The sequence below is a fragment of the Macrotis lagotis genome, chromosome 1 (genome assembly GCF_037893015.1).
Source record: "Macrotis lagotis isolate mMagLag1 chromosome 1, bilby.v1.9.chrom.fasta, whole genome shotgun sequence".
Taxonomy (NCBI): Eukaryota; Metazoa; Chordata; class Mammalia; order Peramelemorphia; family Peramelidae; genus Macrotis; species Macrotis lagotis.
This window is the reverse complement of record NC_133658.1, coordinates 595,705,387-595,725,327: the sequence shown is the minus strand read 5'-3', so window position 1 is coordinate 595,725,327 and position 19,941 is coordinate 595,705,387.

Here is a 19,941-nt window from a genome sequence, read left to right as displayed (position 1 = left end):
CTGCATATTCATATTTACAGAGGCAGATGAAGGAAGATTGAGGTCAGAGCACAATTTACCCAGTTTACCCAGAATTCAATTTGTTAAAGGGAATACTCTGAAATAAGTCTAGAAAGGTAATCTAAAGTCTTATTGTAGAGAATCTTCAACACCCAGAGAAGAAATTTATATCTTATTTAGAATGCAAAACGAGTCAATGAAAATTTTAAAGTACAGGATATAATCAGATGGATGTTAGAAAGATTTCTTTGGCAGCAGAGTGAAAGATGGATTAGGAAATAACAAGACTGGGGGGCAGGAAGATCATTGAGGAAAAATTACAATCATCTGGAAGAGAGGTAATGAAGTCCTGGACTGGAATAGTGGCAGTAGGAGTGGAAAGGAGAAGACAGTCTTGAGAGATGTAAGAAAATGAGGATCTACAGGCTTAGCAATTGAATGGATGTAAAAGGGAAGAGAGGGAAGTTCCAAAAGATAATGAAATTTCCAGCCTGGCAGATGGTACTACCATCAACAGAAATAGGTGAGTCAGGAAGAAAGGCATGTTTTGGGAGGAAGATAATAAAATGTTTTTGAATATGTTGTTTGAAAAACTAAGAGAACAGTCAAAAAGAGATATCCAATGGGTTTTTGGAAATGTGAAACTGAAGCTTAGAGGGTTGGAACCATGTGAGTAGATGTGGTAGTTAAAACATGGAACTGAATAAGGTCACAAAGCATGAAAAGAAAAAAAGAAAAGAAGGCTGAGATGAGAGCCCTGGTAAATGCCCTTATATAGGGGGCAACAGAAAGACAAGGAGACGATGAAGAATATTCAGTAGTATCAAATGCTACAGAAAAGTTAAAAAAAGGATAAGGATCAAAAAAAAGAAAATACCATTAGATTTGTCAATTAAGAGGTCTTTGGTGACCTAGTTTCAATAAAATGATTAGGAACAAAGTCAGATTTTATCAAGTTGCTGAGTAAAGGAGTAGTAAAGACCTGGAAACAAAAAGCATAGATCATTCTTACTAAATGGTTGGCAATGAAGGAAGGAAACAATCTGGGACAATTTTGTTTAGTTTTTGGATGGAGAAGTCTGAGCATGTTTTTTTGTTTTGTTTTGCTTTGTTTTATAAAGGCAATGGAATAGAGAAGAATGGATAAGGCAAAGTACCAGAATAGCTAATAGATGTAATATAATGTATATTCTAACAATAATACTGATAACAATAACAAAAACAGTTAACATTTAGATTGTGCTTTCATGTTTCCAAAGTACTTCCATCACAGTAATACTATTAGGTAAGTAGTAAAGTCAGACCTTCAAAACACCAACTCACCCAAAGTTGCATAGCCAGTAGATATCAGAGGGAATGTCTCAACCACCCAGGATCAAATGCATAAGTTTGTTTATTCATTTATTTAGTTATTTATTTTTCAACTTATATGTGGAGATAATTTTCAGTATTCATTTTTGTAAAATTTTCTCCCTCCTACCCTTCTCTCCCCTAACTCTGAAATAGGTTATATGTATACAATTGCGTTATATATATTTCCATAATGGTCATGCTGTGAAAGAAAAATTAGAACAAAAAAGAACAACCATGAGAAGGAAAAAGCAAAAAATAAAATTAAGAAGGTGAGATAGTATGCTTTTATCTGCATTCTTATTCCATAGTTCTTTCCCTGGATATGGTTGGTATTTTCCATCACAATTCTTTTTTGTTTTTTATCACTGTGTTGCTAAGAAGAGTTTAGTCTATCATAGTTGATAATTTCAAAATGTTGCAGTTAAGGTGTACAGTGTTCTCCTGGTTCTGTTTACTTCATTCTGCATCACTTCATGTAAGTCTTTCTATGTTTTTCTGAAATCTGCAACAACTTATTTCTAATAATCACTCTGGCACATAACCAGATTCAGAATTGGAAATTTTTTGTTCTATTTTATTTTCCCCAATTAGCTGTAAAAATAAATTTTAACATTCATTTTTAAAACTTTGGGTTCTTATTTCTCTCTCTTCTTTCTACCCACCCCCAGTGAAAAGGTAAGTAATCTAATATAGGTTTAAAATATATAAAGTGGTGCAGTGGATAGCGCACTGACCCTGGAGTCAAATCCAGCTTCAGACATTTAACAATTGCCTGACTGTATGACCTTGGACAAATCACTTAACCCCATTGCCCCTTAAATAAAATTTTTTTAATTTTTTTCTATTTTAAAAAATAAAATCTATAAAGTGTAAAACATTTCCATTATAGTCATGTTGTGAAAGAAGACAGATCCCTTCCCAAAAGAAACTTCAAGAAAAATAAAGTTAAAAAAGTATGCTTCAATCTGTTTTCAGACACAAAATCTGCCCTTATGTCACCCTCTCCCTTTCTCCTATCCCTTTCCCCTCCTTATTTCCTCTAGATAAGATTTATACATCCTATTGAGTGTGTATGCTATGCCCTTTTTGAGTCAATGTTAATAAGAATAAGGCTTACTCACCCCCTCTCATCTCCACTGCAAAAAAAAATTTTTGCCTCTTTTACATGAAAGAACTTACTCCATTCTACCTCACCCTTTCCCTTTCTCCTAATACATTACTCTCTCACCTTTAACTCCATCTTTTTAATATATCATTCCTTCATATTCAGCTCTCACCTGTACCTTATCTACATTTGCTCCTCCTAACTTCCCTAAGAAATAAAAAGAAAATTAATATGCATTATTAGATTTATGATGCAGAAATAAAAACACTTCAACATCATTAAGTCCCTTATGATTTTTTCACACTTCATTTGAATCTCATATTTGAAGATCAAATTTTCTTTTCAGCTATAGACTTTTTCATCAGGAAAGTTTGAAAATCCCCTATTTCATTGAATGTCCAGCTTTTCCCCTGAAAGAATATGCTCAATTTTGCTATAAAGTTGATTCTTGATTACAATCCAAGCTCTTTTGCCTTCCAGAATATCATATTCCAAACCCTGAGATCCTTTAATGTAGAAGCTGCTAAACCTTGTGTAATCCTGACTGTAACTCCATAAAAATTGAATTTTGACTTTCTTCCTGGCTGCTTGCAGTGTTTTCTCCTTGATCTGGGAGCTCTGAAATTTGGTTATAATATTCCTGAGAGTTTTCATTTTGGAATATCTTTCAGGAGGAGATCGGTGGATTCTTTCAATTTCTATTTTCTACACTAGTTCTAGAATATCAGGACAGTTTTGTTTGATAATTAATTGAAAGATGATTTTTCTCAGCTTTTTTTTTTATCATAACTTTCAAATAGTTCAATATTTTTTTAACATTATCTCTCCTGAATCTATTTTCCAGGTCAGGATTGTTGTTGTTTTTTTTTAATCAGATATTTAACATTGTCTTCTATTCTTTTGGTTTTACTCTATTGTTTCTTGATTTCTCATAAAGTCATCAGCTTCCCTATACTCAATTCTATATTTTAAGGAATTAATTTTTTTAGAAGTTGGCCTATTCTTCTTTTTAAGGCATTCTTCTCATTAGTTTTTTTTGAACCTCCTTTTCCATTTGGTTCAGTCTAATTTTTAAGATGTTATTTTCTTTGGTATTTTTTGGGGTCTCCTTCACCAAGTTACCAACTTTTTTTTTCTTTTTCTTCTAGGTTTTTGCAAGACAGTGGGGTTAAGTGGCTTTCCCAAGGCCACACAGCTAAGTAATATTAAGTGTCTGAGGCCAGATTTGAACTCAGGTACTCCTGACTCCAGGGCTGGTGCTCTATCCACTGCACCACCTAGCCACCCCACTGAAAAGTTCACCTACATGAAATAAATGGGTTTTCATTAAGCCCAAAAAAGTTGTCAGTTTTGATGATGATATTTGTCCTTCATTCTCAAAGAAGACCATGACATCAGGGAGATGATGCCATGACAAGCACATGAACTGGATTTGAGTGAGAGGATATTGTGCTAAGTCACCAGCCTCACTTTCTCCTCCGGTGTCATCAGGGTCCAGAGGCCAGATGTGAATCAGGACAACTGGAGATGGCCCTGGATGAGAGACAATCGGGGTTAAGTGACTTGCCCAAAATCATATAACCAGTGTCAATTGTCTGGGGCCAAATTCTAATTCACATCCACCTGCCTCCAAGGCCAGTGCTCTATCCACTACACCACCTTGCTGCCCTGTCTGTTTTACTATTAAGGAGAAAAGTTCAATGCCAAATTTAATATTAGCTGTCTACTGAGAAGATGAGTTTCAACTTGGGGGTGGGTGGGGAGGGAAGTGAGTTAGCTCAGAGGCCAAAGTTCCAATCAGGGCTGTTTTATCTGTGGGATGAGCATACTGTCAAGAGAATCAGAGGATTTTCCTCCTTAATTTGCTGAAAATGAAAGGGAAAACTTCCTTCCTTATCTATGAGAGATAATTTCTATATAAGCCTGCTTGATGGCTAGGGGAGAGACTCTAGAAATGCTTGGCATCTTCCCAATCCTGTGGTCATTTCTAGCTCTAAATCTGTGAACTTGACAGTTTTCATTATCAGCATTGAGAAAAATTGAAAAGTTGCCCAGATTTGCCTAGTACCCGTTTTCTATGTCCTTTCCTTCGATCTTCAGCTCCTTCCCCCACCTCTACTCTCAAGGCTTTGTCCTCAGGGTCCTTCTACTACCCTAAAGTCAGGTTTTAGAGATTTAACATAATCCTCCTTCCAATACTATTGACATTTTAAAAGGAGATCCAAGGATATGAAATGTTTCACCTAATCTCTAAATAGAGAATTTAAGATGTACATGCTAAATTATCTCCCCAAAATTCAACTCTGATATCTCCTCATGGACTAGAGGTGATCCAGGGTTCATGAAGGTCTATATAAATGCTGACAGATGCTGTCAAACTAAAAATTCTTCAGATTAAATATAATTAAGAAAAGTAAGCAGAGCCAAAAACTATGCACAACATGTGAATGGGGTCAGGGTGGAAGAGGGACAGGAAAAGGGAAAGGAATAACTATTTAAATAGTGCCTACTATAGGCCAGGCACTATGCTAAGTATTTTTACAAATATTATCTCAAATTGGAACCTCATATCAACTCTTGGAGGTAAGTGCTATTATTATTCCTGTTTTACAGTTGAACATAAGGCAAAAGGCAAACCAAAGCAACCAAGGCAAAAATAGGTTGAGTGACTTGCCCGGGTCATACAGCCAGTAGTATCTGAGGCTGAATTGGAACTCAACTTTTTCTGACATTAGACTCATCACTCCACCCATTGTACCACTAGTTTACCTCTACATATTGCCACAAAGAGATAAAATACAAGAAAGTATCCACATGAACATAAGTATTTATAGCAGAAGTATTTATTTGTTATTATAATAGCAAAGGACTGAAGATTAAGGAGTTTCCCATTAAATGAAGAATAGATGAATTATGGTGAGTGAATGTAATAAATCACTATTGAAACATAAGGAAATAAGAAGGATGGAAGACATATGAGCTGGTGTTGAGTGAGATGAATAAAACAATAACAATTTACAATGACAAAAAGATATTTTTTAACTTTAACTTGAAAATTATGCCCATATGTCCCCATCTTACTTTCAAGAAATCTCTGATGAGTGACTGTTCCTGAAGAAGATTTAAGACTTGATAATTCTTTTAGTGAATTTTCTAATTACTCATCTTATTATTATTTCTTTTTAAGCAAATTTTCTTATTACTCATATTATCATTTCTTTTAAAACACCTCAGGGTTTTAACTATTATCAGGTCTCTCCATTGTTTGTCAACCAATCTGTTCATTGCTCTTAGGCTGATATTTCCATAACATTTAGAGGAAATGAGGTGCTAATAGTGACTGTTCACCAGTTATGACTTCAGTTGTTTCAATGGCATTTCTGCTGACTGTGGGCCCAGTAATTGGGCTAACCTTTAAAGTTCTGAACTTGCTTTTTGTCTTTTGAGTCTTATTATATTAAATCCATATGTCTTTAGATAGCAAAGCCAAGGAATATTCCTCTGAATGATTCAACTTTTATTATATATTTATTATGAACTTTCCATGACTTCATATGTTTAATGGGTATCCTATATCTTCACTTCTCAGTGTGTAAAGGAGGGATAGTAGGGAGGGAAAGAATTCAGAATTGAAACTAAAAATTTTTTAAATACAAAAATAAAAATATCACCTTCAAAAAATGAACTTAATCATTAATAAAGTAATCAAATAGACAAAATAAGAAAATCTTACAAAAAACCTTATCATTCACTAGATCAGAACCAAAGAAATCAACAAATAATAAATAATAAAACATTGCATTTGGTCTAGGTTCTCAAGTCCATATTAACACTTGCTATGTTTAGCTTTGCTTTATTTATTTTGAAAAATATATAATTGTAATAAAAGTATATGCAGTTCTGGTTCTGCTACTCTTATTCTGAATAAATTCATTTATGTATTTTCCTATATGCTTCATCTGTATTAATTTAATATTCCATAGTGATCAGTTATTTTTTCAATAAATAAACATAGATGTGATACATTGGATAGAGATCCAGGCCTAGAATCAAGAGGAGCTGAGTTCCAAACTAGTCTCAGATACTTCCTAGCTAAGGGACTCTGTTCAAGTCACTTAATCTCTATTTAGCTCAATTTCCTCATCTATAAAATAGAGATAATATTAATGCCTACCTGGAAGGGTTGTGTAAGGATCAAAAGCAATAATTACCATATAGCACTTAGCATAGTGACAGGAACATAGTAAGTTATGTAAATGTTATTTTCAATATTTTTTTCTTTTTTTAATGATATTTTAGGGTAAAGTCATTGCAGTCCTTTGAACTGAACTCCATCACACCCCCAGGAACCTCATCATCAGAAAACTCATCATCCTTCAAGATTACATCAGCATTTTTATTCAGACTTCATCAGTAGCATCAGAAGCCTCTGTCTCTCTAATTGGCAGGCTGGTGGGTAAAGCAAATAATTCTTCCCAAAGTCTCCCTTTAAGAGGGGCTCCCAGGCCAGCCATCTCTTTATTTCCCATTCAGCTTGGCTCCTTCAGACTGACCTTCCCTTTCCCCTTCCCACTGTTCACTTTTCAGTTTGGGTTTTTTTTTTTTTTGCATAAATCTTCCCCAATTTGCAGAATCTTTGAAAACAAGCAATCTTTCTTTTTTAGAACTTGTGTTCCTAGCAGAGTATCTGGTATGTAATGTGGGTTTAATAAATATTTATTGACCATTCAGGAACTATCCTGGTGGTAGAATCAGTCAATCAAAAAATATGATCAATTTTGTGACTAAACATGGACTTAACGTTCTTCAAAATACTAATACTAATCTACATTCCTACCAGCAATGCATGAGATTATCCCTACAGTACTTCTAAATGCAGATACTTTCTTTTTCTATTTTTTGCCATATAGTGGACCCTGGCAAATTTTAAAGAAACTACTTCTAAGAAAGAAATCAGAGCAGTCATAAAAGGGGTCCTCATCAATCAATTCTCCCAAAAAACTCAAATGGAAATCTATTTTTCTAATGTCCAAAAAACACAGGACATTTGCTATTATATCTGAACTAGATTTAAAAGAAGGTAAAAATTATCTGTATCAGGCAACAATTCACCACTAACTTACATCATCAAGGAGATTCTGAAGGTACATTCATATATATACAATGTCATTTCACAAAGCTGAGCAAAAAGGGGAGCCTAAAGTCAATTATAAACTAACAAATTGGAGATTCTTGAGGCCATTGCTCATTTGGAGATTTCCAGAAGCTGGGGAAAGCTATTCCCCCTCCAGCACTCTGACTTCTGAGATGCTGGAGTCTTTCAGCTGCAATAAGAGGATTCCACAGTGTGGAACATTGCTCTAATGTTTACAGAACAGCAGCAAACACTTTGCCTCCTCACCCTACCGCTTTTTTAAAAACAATGAAAAGGGAGGAAAGATTCTTCAAGTAATAATATACATTTGTCAATGGAGGACTGACTGAATATTTTCTCAATATCAGGTCAACCTGAGATGCTATAGCAACCAATTTATCAGGAAACATTTTAAATTAAAGACACTTCATATCTGGACATTATACTAGAGTTATGTCTGTTTAACTTCCCATAACTATTTCTGAATTCTCATTAGTACAGAAATTCTACATTACTAAGTTATTTATTTATTTGTTTGTTTGTTTGTTTTTAGGTTTTTGCAAGGCAATGGAGTTAAGTGGCTTGCCCAAGGCCACACAGCTAGGTAATTATTAAGTGTCTGAGACCGGATTTGAACCCAGGTACTCCTGACCCCAGGGCCAGTGTTCTATCTACAGGGCCAGTGTTCTATCCACTGCGCCACCTAGCCTCCCACTAACTTATTTATCAATGATCATTGTTCCTGTGTAGGATTAGCAAGTAGTTGTTGATACAAACTATATAATTTGAGGAAGAGCACTAGGTTCTGACTCCATGCCTCAGTTACAATCATGCTCTGGCACTTCCCTCAGTGTCTAGACCCTCCTCATCCTAAAACCTTCATCCTCTTCAGCTCTCAATCTAGAATGTCCCTCTGCAGTTTCCAGCAAGATGGATCCCTTTTCCCATTAGTGATTCTTCCTAAAACCTCCATTTGGGATGGGGACTTGGGCAAGCCAACTTTCCTTTCCCACTGGTTCTGCTTCTTTTGTTGTAGTGATGGTGGTTCAGCCTTCATTCTCAAAGAAGACCAGTGATATCACCAGGGTGATTCTTGATTTACTTTTGAATTGGACTTAAGTAGACAGAACTAGAAAAGGCTGTTGGCCTCACTCTCTTCTCCATATTCATCAGAGTCCAGTAGCAAGTCAAAAGTCAAGTTGATTAGTGAGTGATGACCCAGAATGCAGTAAGTGACCTTGGTCTTTCTAAATTAAGGTCTTTCCCAGGTCTCAGTTTGTCTGATATAAAGCCCATTCATTGACTAAGGGCTGAGTAAGAATTAAGACAAAATATGGATTAATTTACCATCACAAAAATATCAATCTGGAAGGGAAAGACCCTCAGAGTTTCTAGTCAGAGCAAAAAGAAAATTGCTATTTACACTCACTCATTCTAAAAGCTAAACAATGAACCAAAGAGATTGGGTTGGAAGCTTTTATTGGTCATTTGATGAAAGCTAGAGTTATTTCAGTTTAAAATAGTCAAGTAGCTGCTTTAATTGAAATACAACAGACTTTTTAAAAGTCCCCCTTTTATATAAATAATTTTTAAAACTTTAAAAAATCCTGCCCCAAGTCCCCAATATCTTACAAAATGAAAGCAACCAAAATTACAGATAGCACCCATATGCAAATATATGATACCCTAATTAAAGAAAGGGGCTGCATATGCTAAGAAGAGGAGGAGGCTAAGAAGAGGAGGAGGAGGAGGAGGAAAAGCAAGAAAGAAAAGGAAAAGGAGGAGGAAGAAATAGCAGCATTCTCAGCTTCTTGAATTTGTAGGCTGAGTCCCCAGAGAGCAGCTTGATATTGTAGAGATAACTCTCAGAAACTTTGATTCTCCTACTGTTGGTCTTGAGTGTCAAGTGCAGAAGTCCCCTTTGATAATCATCAATAGTCTCATGTAGTTTTTACTAAAGGTAAGTGCTCAGATAACATGGTAAAGATAGTTAATACAAAACATTCACAAAAAGAAAGCTTAAACTTAGCCCATAAAAGTAACAAGGCACACATGTAAGAAACATCTTCTCTGGAAATCTTCTCTGTATAGAGATCTCATGAAAAATTTGTTGTTGTTGTTGTTATTGCTCATCCTTAATTCTGGAAGAAAACCAATAATATCAAGAGGGTGATGTCTTGACTTGTGCATGAACTGGCTTTAGGTGAGGCAGAATTGTCAGCCTCACTCTCTCCTCCAGCATCATTGAAGTCCAATAAGCAAGACAAATGGCGAGACAACTGACATTGGATCTGGGATCCAGTGGATGATCTTGGCCTTTACAAATTAAATCTCTGCTTCCCACTTCAACACTAAGGCCCTTCAGGCTTACATACCTTCCTTGATTTTTTTTTCTCTTCCAAGTTTTTTCATCTTCCTCTTCCTAACCTTAGAGTAGAAATTGAGAGCAGGGATATCTTATTTTGGATTGCATTTATATCCCCAACACTTCTCATAATGCCTCACACATAATACTTGTTGCATGCTTACTTGCTACCAGAATGCCCTCAAAAGTATCTCTCTACAATACATGAAGTTCCTCCAATCAGTTTATAATCCCTCATGAGTTAGTTTAAAAGGAGGCATAGATTAGCAAAGATAACTTTATTTTAGAAATAAACATATCTCCAGAATCCTCAGAGAGTAGAGTAGTAAACTAATGAATTTTAAGTGTCAAGAACACAGGTCAGTTAAACTGAAATTGTTTTCAGGGGAACACAGAAGCCAAGAATATTAGATTTGAAAGGAGCTTTGTAGGTCACATGAGTGCAGTGGAAACCAAGAGGGAGGGGGGTGAAGTGTGATGAGTTTTTCCACTTCCCAATTTCTTCCTAGGACCAACTCTGATTATGGGTGAGAGAAATATATTAGAAAATGAAATTCACACAAAAAAAAAAGAAAAAACCCACAACTTCATTTCACCCACCACCCTCACTGTCAAAACTTGTACAAAATAGTCAAATTGACTGATTTGAGTTTCTTCTCCTTTCTCTTGCTTGGTCACCCTCTAGTGGAAGTGCTAATGAACTATGAAATAGCCACAAGGCTGCCTTCAAGGAGAAGGAGAAGGCCAAGGACAAGCAAAGGATCATCCAACAGGCAGATAATCCTAAAGAAGTTCATAGTCACTTTTAGAATTTATTTTGTAGCTCTACCTTGAAAAACTATGATCTCACCAGAACTAATCTTGAGACTTAATTTGTATACCTAACCCTTAACATTATAGGAAAATGAATTAGAATACATGAAGTTAGGGTTGTTGAAAAGTCCCCTGGACTACTGGATTTCCACTTTGCCAGCAGGGAATGCCAGGCTTTCCAATGCAATTCTCTAAGCAAGTTCTTTTTGAGAGTATAAGATTTCAGTGTGAGCCAAAGGAAACTCAATGAGATTGTACCCTCCTTCAAAGCACAGCAAAAGGGAAAAGACAGAAGAGTGGTACAATCTCAATTGTACAATCTCTTCTTTTCTACTTCAGCTTTGAAAGGCTTTGCATAAACTCAGGAAATAATGATTCTTTGAAAGATCTGTGAAGTCCCAAGGGAGACAAGAGACCAAAGAAGAAATCCCTTTAGAAATAGTGCTGAGTAATACTAAATTGCAACAAATGGATTTCACTAGTTTTATTATTGTAGCTTGCTTGTTTCAATAACTTCATTTGGGTTTTTTTCTTGGCAAATGGAGTGGTTTGCCATTTCCTTCTCCAGATCATTTTATAGATAAGAAACTGAGACAACTGATGATATGCAAGTTCATTACTTTATTTTTGTCTTTGTGGTGTTTGTATCCCAACCTCCTGGTACATAATAGGTGTTGAATAAATGCTTGTTGAGTGGTTGATTTGTCACTCACCAACTGTCTGACCCTGAGCAAATCATTTCTCTTCTCTGGACTTCAATTCCACCATCTCTATTTTGAGAACAAGAACATTTCTAAGGTTCCTCGAAAGCCTATCATTCAATGATTCTGAGATTGTCTGATTTAAAATATTTGTCATGTTAAACATGATTTATATATTGCAAGCTATATCAGATTTTTTTTCCCATCATGAGGAAGAGGGAGAGAAGAGAGTGTAATAGAAAAATGGAACTCAAAAGATTGCAAAAGGATGAATTTTGAAAGCTATCTTTGCATGTAATTGTTAAATAAATAAATAAAAAGTATTGACCATCTGTACCATTAACTTCATGAGTTCATAAATGTTTTATGAGTAAAACTCATAAATCCATAGACATTTCACAGGAAATCTCAGATACCTTGGTGTCCATATCTATGATCCCTTAGCCCTGCTTACTGAATGATTTAGTTGTAGCCAGTCTAGCATTTATAATTGTTCCACACCTAACTGAATCTTTAGCTTTGAATTCTAAGGTTATAGGAGCCTCGAAGAATAGTACATTGAAAAGAGTGCTGGTTTTAGAGTCAGAGGTTAGGTTCAGTTCTTACCTCTGCCACTTAAAACTCCCTCTGTGACAATGGAAAAATCCTTTAACCTGCTTGGGCTATAGTTTCTTCAGTTAGAAAATGGACTACACGACCTTTAAAGCCCTTTCCAGTTCTAAATCTCTGATCCTATGAACAATCTCTATTAAGTTAATAGGATAAGATTTTGGACAAAATGGTCCATTGACTTTCTTCAAAATTCTTTTGTGATTATAAATTAATCCATATATTTTGACAGGAATTCTGAATGTATGACAAATAATTCCTATATTAATACAGATAAATACCATATATTTCATATAATGTAATGTATATATCCATTCCCGAATGTAAGGAATTAAGTAGGTTTTGCCAGACAGCATTATGAGAGATGTCCCCATGTTATATGAATATTAACAATGCCAAAAATAATTTTCCTTTTTCATAATCATTTGTGATCATTTTCCCCTGACATATCTGAGTGGAAACTTAGTAGGAAAAACGTCCTACCAACAAATGGAAAATTGCCCCTCCAATCTTATAGAGAAACAAAATATATTAATAGAAAATCAAAGCTAACATTACCAGAGTTTTCTCCTATCATTCCCCAAATAATGTAAGTGATAATATTTATGTCAGTATATATTAATCAAAATTCCCTTCTTGTATTCTTTTAAAAAACAACCACTGGAATATAAACTGAACTAAAATAATAAATTTGACCAAAGGGAAAGACTATCTAGACTTAGTCTTCATGGTCTCTGAAATATATAGAGCCAATATCTTCCCTAAACTGTTCCAAGGAACTAAAGTTGATAGAGAAGCCATAGGGAAGACAGCATAGGGACAGATCTAGGAAAATCAGGATAAAATTCAAAGCAAACTTTATTGAAGTTCATATGAATAAAAAGTCAAGACAGACAAAGTATTATGGATCTACTTAGGATTTTCTTACTATGGCTGTCTTTCAAGACCCTATGTAATCCAACTTTATTTCCACTAATAATCTACTATACTTACTGTCCAGAATCACACATCTAAAATGTCAGAGTTGGGATGGATCTCAAGACAGTTCACTCCACTTTGAGATTCTTCTGATTATCATCAAGTTTGTTCTTTCAGCAATTCTAAATCTTCTATTATTTACCTTACAATTTAACTAGTTCCACTTGGTGGTCTTTCAAATACTCTAAGACAACCACCTTATACTTAGGGTAAACATCTCCAGTTCCTTCAGCAACTCATATGACATGATCTCAAGGCCTTTTGCCAAATGGGTCACCTTCCAGAGGTTCACCATCTTATCACTATCCCTAAAAAGTATTGTCCAGAATTGAATATAATATTTCAGATACAGCCTGACTCATGGTACAATACAATAGAACTACTATCCTCATTCCTGACAATATACTTCTACTAATCTAGCTTAAAATCACTTTATTTCTTTTGGAATGCTATGCTACATAGGTGACTCAGATTTGCTAAATCTTCACTAAATTTTACTAAAACTTCAGATCTTTTTTACTTAAATTGCTTTCTACTCAAGTATCTATTCATCTCTATGCAGTTATTTTTTTTAATTAAAGTGGCTTTTTATTAATGTAGTTATATCCCAACTCCGTCCTGAAATGTATTAGCAATTCTTCCTAGTTCAATTTGTTGTTATTCTGTCATTTCAGGCATGTTCTGTTCTTTGTGATCTTTTTTGAGTTTTCTTGCCCAAGATACTGGAGGGGTTTGGCATTTCCTTCTCCAACTCATTTTACAGATAAAGAACTAAGGCAAAAAAAGGGTTAAGTGACTTTCCCAGAATCATATATCTAGTTAGTGTTTGAACTCAGGAAAATGAGTAGTCCTGAATTCAGGCCTGGCACTCCATCCTCTATGCCACCTAGCTGTCCAAAACTGAAAACTTGATAAACATGCCATCTATGTCTTCATCCAAGCCATTGATTTAAAAAAAATGCTGAATAGAATATGTCCAAGGACAAAGTCTATGACTCTCCACCAGAGATGACTTTCCAGGCTCTAATAGGCTCATTAATCAATAGCTCTCTTCAATTCGAATAGATTATCCAGTTTCAAAAACCACCCAATTAAGAGATCATCTAGTCTGTCCAAATCCTTTCAGTCTATGAAAATTTTACCCAGCTCAAGTCCTATCTTCTCCATGAAGACTTCACACATCATTTCCACCCACAGTGATGACTCCTTCCTCTGAAGTTATACTGGAAACATAGATTTAGAACTAAAAGTGATTTTAGAAATAACCTAGCCCACTCTCCCTTCTCCATCCCCAGCTCTTTTTACAGATTATCCCAAAAGAGTAAGTGACTTGACTGTGGTCCCATAGACAGAGCTGGGACTCATGTACCAATCAGACCTCTGTCTCTAAACCTAATGACTTTTCTTGGAGCTCAATCATATAATGTCTTGTATTATTACTTAGAGACTAGTTGGATCACTGATTGTGGTAGAAATTATATTTTCAAAGTCAAAGTCATTAGCATTCAATAATATTTGTGAATTTGAGATAGGACCTAGTTTTAAAAATTAAATCCTTTACATATTACATCCCAATGTACCGGAGAATGTCACTTAATCTTCAAACATTGGGGTTTTTTATATTTTTAAAAAGAGAATCTTGGGTAAGGCAACTTTTCATGATCCTATGATTCTATTGTTCTACCAAAAAAGGTGGGAATGGAAAAGCGGACCTGTCCTTGTAGAAATTTTCATTAGTAAAGAATACAACTAGTGCTCTCTCCACTATGCCACCTAGTTGTTCATTCTAAACTATAATTTCCAGGAAATGGAGGAGAAGGACTATACTTTATTTAAACTTTACAGTTTATTCAGCCCTGTTATTATATTTTATATATCTATATATTATATACATAGTAACAAAAGTACATGCATGAGTTGTATCTGTTTAATTTATAGTATTTTCTTATTGTAGTTAAGTAAGGTCCAGGAGACCCACTTGAATAAAATGAGCCCTTTATGTTCATATACCTCTATATAATCTTGAAAGAAAGGGCAGCTAGATTACAGTGTATAGAGCACTGGCCTTGAAGTCAGGAGGATAGGAGTTTGAATCCAGTCTCAGACACTTATTAGCTTTGTGACCTTGGGCAAGTCACTTAACCCTGGTTGCCTCACATCCAGGACCATCTCCAGTTGTTCTGATCCATATCTGATCACTGGATCCTGATGGCTCCAGAGGAGAAAGTGAGACTGGTGCCTTAGCACAATAGCCCCTCACTCAAATCCAATTCATGTGCTTGTCATGGCATTACTTCCCTGATGTCATGGTCTTCGTTGAGAATGAAGGACAAATGTTATTATTATAGTATTAAAGAATCATGTGAACTACTTTATTTGATCCTTACCACATTCCTGTAAAAGATAAGCAAAGATTAATATGCCCATTTTATAAATGAGGAAGCTGAGACCCAGAAAGAATCAGCACAGTATGTAGAAAGACAAAGAAAAAAAGTTATGCTTTAAAAAATGATTGTAAGAAAAAAGATTACTAACTCTCAGGTCAAAGAACCTGCATTCAAATACCTCTTCTAATGATTTCTACCTACATGACCTTATGCAAGCCTATTAACCTCCCTGGGCCTCAGTTTCTTCATCTACAAAAATAAGAAATTGAACTGAATGACCTCTGAATTTCCTTCCCAAGGCTAGATTTATGATCCTCTAACTTGCCTTTAAGGACACACACAGCTAGTTACCAATAGACCCCACAACAGAAAAATTCAGGTTTCCTGTCTCTAGTCTCATGCTATTTTTAAATGGCACATGGAAGATCTTAACAAATGCTTCTTGGTTGATTGATTAGTTGGTTGGCTATACCTCACACTTGGGGTTTCAGAATTTAAACCGTGACCACTGGGTGAAAGGCTTTATCACAAGACACCAACCAAGCTAGAAACACAGGAACTGGCCAAAAATAAACGACCACTGGGTCTTTGGGACTCAGGGTTCTCACTGCTTGACCACATGATCTAATGGCTGTGTGCCGGCAGGCTCCCTGAGGTTGAAGCAGTTTTTACAGGTGACTAGACAGCTGTTAGAAGAATGAGCTCAGAGAGCCTGCTAGCACTTAACACTTCACAACGGCTCCTCTCTTATAAACCCAGGATTTGATGAAATACAGCCTCTCTCCAGAGTCTTGGGTTTAGACCAAAGGAAAGAACAGCTCTTCCATGTCCACCCCAAGCCTGTGTTTCAGTGTTGGAAGAGATAGTCTAAAGGTCCAGCCCTTGGCACAATTATAAAGTCATCTCCTGACCTCCTGTCTTGTTCCCTCCAGGGAGGGTCTCATCCTCCTCCCTTCCCGCATCCTCTCCCTGACACCCAGTGCCCTTGTGCAGCTAGAACAACTTGTCCTCAAGAAAGAATCTGACCCCATTCCTTTGTACTTCTGTGTGAACAGAAGTCCCTGGGCTCTTTCTTTCAGGGAGCTAGCTGGACATTAGTGGAGAATAAAAGGCTTTATCTGTTAAAGGAATTTGAGCCATCATTGATTAGGTGTTTGAAGGGCATATTAGGGAGTCCTTTTATTACCCCTGGAAATCATCTTCCACAAATTAAAATCTAAAGTCAATTATGAGTTACCCAATATGTTAAAACATGACAACAGGACTGAGTAAACTATGAAGTTTAAATAAAGTTCAATCCCAACCCTCACTTTCCTGGAAATTTGAATCTAGAATGGGCAGCGAGGTGGCACAGTGGGTAGAGCACCAACCTGGAATCAGGAAGACTCATCTTCCTGAGTTCAAATCTTGCCTAAGCTTACTAACTGTGTGACTCTGGTCATTCAATTGTTTCTTTCAGTTTCCTTATCTGTAAAATGAACTGAAGAAAGAAATGGCAAACTACTCCAGAAACTTTGCCAAGAAAACCCCAAATGGGGTCAAGAAGAGTCAAACATGACTAAAAAGCAGCAACAACAATTACCATTTATTAGCAGCCCCTTACGCTGCCTACATATAACAGATCATAACATCCAAATGCCATAGACTGATCAATAATTAATCAAAAAATACTCATTAAGTGCCTACTCCACATTGTACATATTATGTGCCAGGTGCTAGGGATACAAAGTCAAAAATGAAATAGTCCCTGCTCTCAGGACGTTTACTTTCTATTGAGGGAAATAATGTGTATGTAAGTAGGCATCTCCAGGCAGCTAGGTGGTGTAGTGGATTGAGCAATAGCCTTAGAGTCAGAAGGACTTGAGTTCAAATTTGGGCCCAGACACTAAACTTACTAGTTGTGTGACCTTGAGGAAGTCACAGCCCTGATCGCTTCACATCTAGGGCCAGCTCCAGTTGTCCTGATTCCTCTCTGACCCCTGGATGGCTCCGGAGGAGAAAGTGAGGCTGGTGACTTAACACAGCTCCTCCTCACTCAAAATCAATTTATGTGCATGTCATGACATCACTTTCTTAAAGTCATGGTCTCCTTCAAGAACAAAGGACAAACATCATCACAAGATATTAAACAAAATAAATTCAAGCTAATTTGAGGAAGGAAAAGCTATAGATGACAGCTAGAGGATTACACCATAGGAGTTTCTTCCATCAATAAAAGTTGTAATGATTCAATGGATATGTCCTAGAAATTTGCTTATGACAAATAGAAGATAAGTGATTATCTCAGCATCACACAGCCAGTGTCAAAATCAAAATTGGACCCAAGTCTTCTCAATCCCAAGCCCAGAATTCTCTGTACTATAATATGCTGCCTCATTTCTTTTAACCTTACTCTATTCCCATTCTTAAAGATTTACTATTATGTAGCATTTCAACATTTGTTCACAGTAAATCTATCCTGTGATGAAGCAAAGCCTCTTAATACCTAATATTTTGATTTTATATTAATACCTAATATTTTGATTTTACATTTATGACTCTGTCTTCCAAATAGAGTTACTAAATAGAGGCACCATGTATCACTGGAAGAAGTAAGGAACTTGGCGATTCAAGGACTTCAAATGAAATCCTGTGCCTGTCATTTATTACCTATGTACCTTTGAATAGGTCACAACTTCTCTGAACTTCAATTTCTTCATCTGTAAAATGAAGGAATAAGACTATATGACCTCTAAGGTACCTCCAGTTCTGGATCTGTTATGCCTATGAAATCATTCATAATGGTAAAGGAAAAATATTTTCCTGTTTGTATAGAAGAATGAAGTTTTTACTTAATTGTGATTTAAAATAATAATTAAACAAATCTTTTAAATAGCCTATTTTATGAAAGGTACTGTACTAGGAGCTGGGAATGCATAGATAGATGGCTAAGGCCTTGCTCTCGGGGAGTTTGCTATTTTACTAGGATGAAGGGATATGTAACCTTCAGTTGAGTATACCAAATTATGTGTTTATATATACTGGCTGGGTTCAGTTCCAGGAAGTACCCTACTCCAACCCCAGTCTCATGTTGTTCCCACCCAGAGTTCCCTCAGAAAAAATTTTACAATATAGTTTTAATATACCTTATGTCTACATTTCTACAGATGGAAACAAAATGGCTCCCATTAATGGGAATACAATCAAAATAACAATAGATACATTGGGAAAAACTTTATTCTACACTAGAGACTCAAAGCAACTTATAAACTTATAAACAATTAATACAATTCTCCTCATTCTCCAGTGAGACCTACTTTTCTCCAGAATCCTAAAGTTCTATAGACTTGTGGCACTACTTAATAGGGAAAAAAATGATCTTGGATTTACCAGGGAGGAAACTCCCTTTTTTTTGAACCCCATAGAAGGCATCTATCTTTATGATACTACCCTAAGAGTCTTAGAGTCCTTAGAAGGACATAAAGAAAATAAACTTTGAACTGCTAGTAAGATTCCAAATGCTAATAATCATTCCCTAAAGATCTACACTGTCCAAGTAATTTATTGAAATAGTGTATGGTGTGGGGTGGGGGGCAAATTGTGGATCTCATTCATTTCATTACTCCCCTACTATTCCTCCAATATGGGGGTATACTTTTGCTCCAGAAGGTATGTCTAGCTCAGGAACTCTTCTCTCTTCATAAATCAGGGTTTTAGGAACTCAATATTTCTACAAGAAGTTGAGATTTGGGGAATCTCATCACCATGGGAACTAAAATGTATGAATTAAGTAAGATTCACAACAGCTCTTTTGACTCACCTACTAGCCTAATACACTCCCAAGCTTTCATCCTATTTCTCTCTTTCAAACTTCTTGAAAAAGTCATTTAAAACCTCTTTTTCTTCTTCCTCACCCCTCCAGCACCCCTGTACCATCAAACTCCTTCAGGAACTAAAATCTTACCTAATATGTACCTCCAAACTACATCTCTCATCTTTGCCATCTCCAATTACCACCCTGTTGCAGGGGCCATTTGACTAGCAAGCTCACAAATGTTTACTCTTTTCCAAAGAATATGTAATAGGGAAGATGGTGACAGGAGAAGATCCTCCCTTAGGTGGTCTCTCTCTCTCTGACATTTCCAAACTTATAAAATAAGGACTCTAACTAAATTTTTGAGTGACAAAACCCACAGAGGGATCCAGTGAGGCAGTTCTCCAGACCAAGGTAACCTGGAAAATAGCAGAAAGGCTCTGCTTCACAGGGTTAGAGGGCCAGCCATCAGGGTAAAGGAACTTCAGCCTCCTAGAGGTAGCCCCAGGGTGCCTGGGAGCTGCAGCTCATGGCAGCAGGGGGCAGTTTCCTGACTTACACCCCAGGGAACACCGAGCACTAATTGGAAGATCAGTGGGGGACCTCTGCCAGAGTGAGGGCATGAAGCCTAGCCCTCAGGGCACTCAGCAAGCAGTGTAGCCAAGGCAGCCCAGATCCAGGAACCAGAAGCAGGCAGAACTGG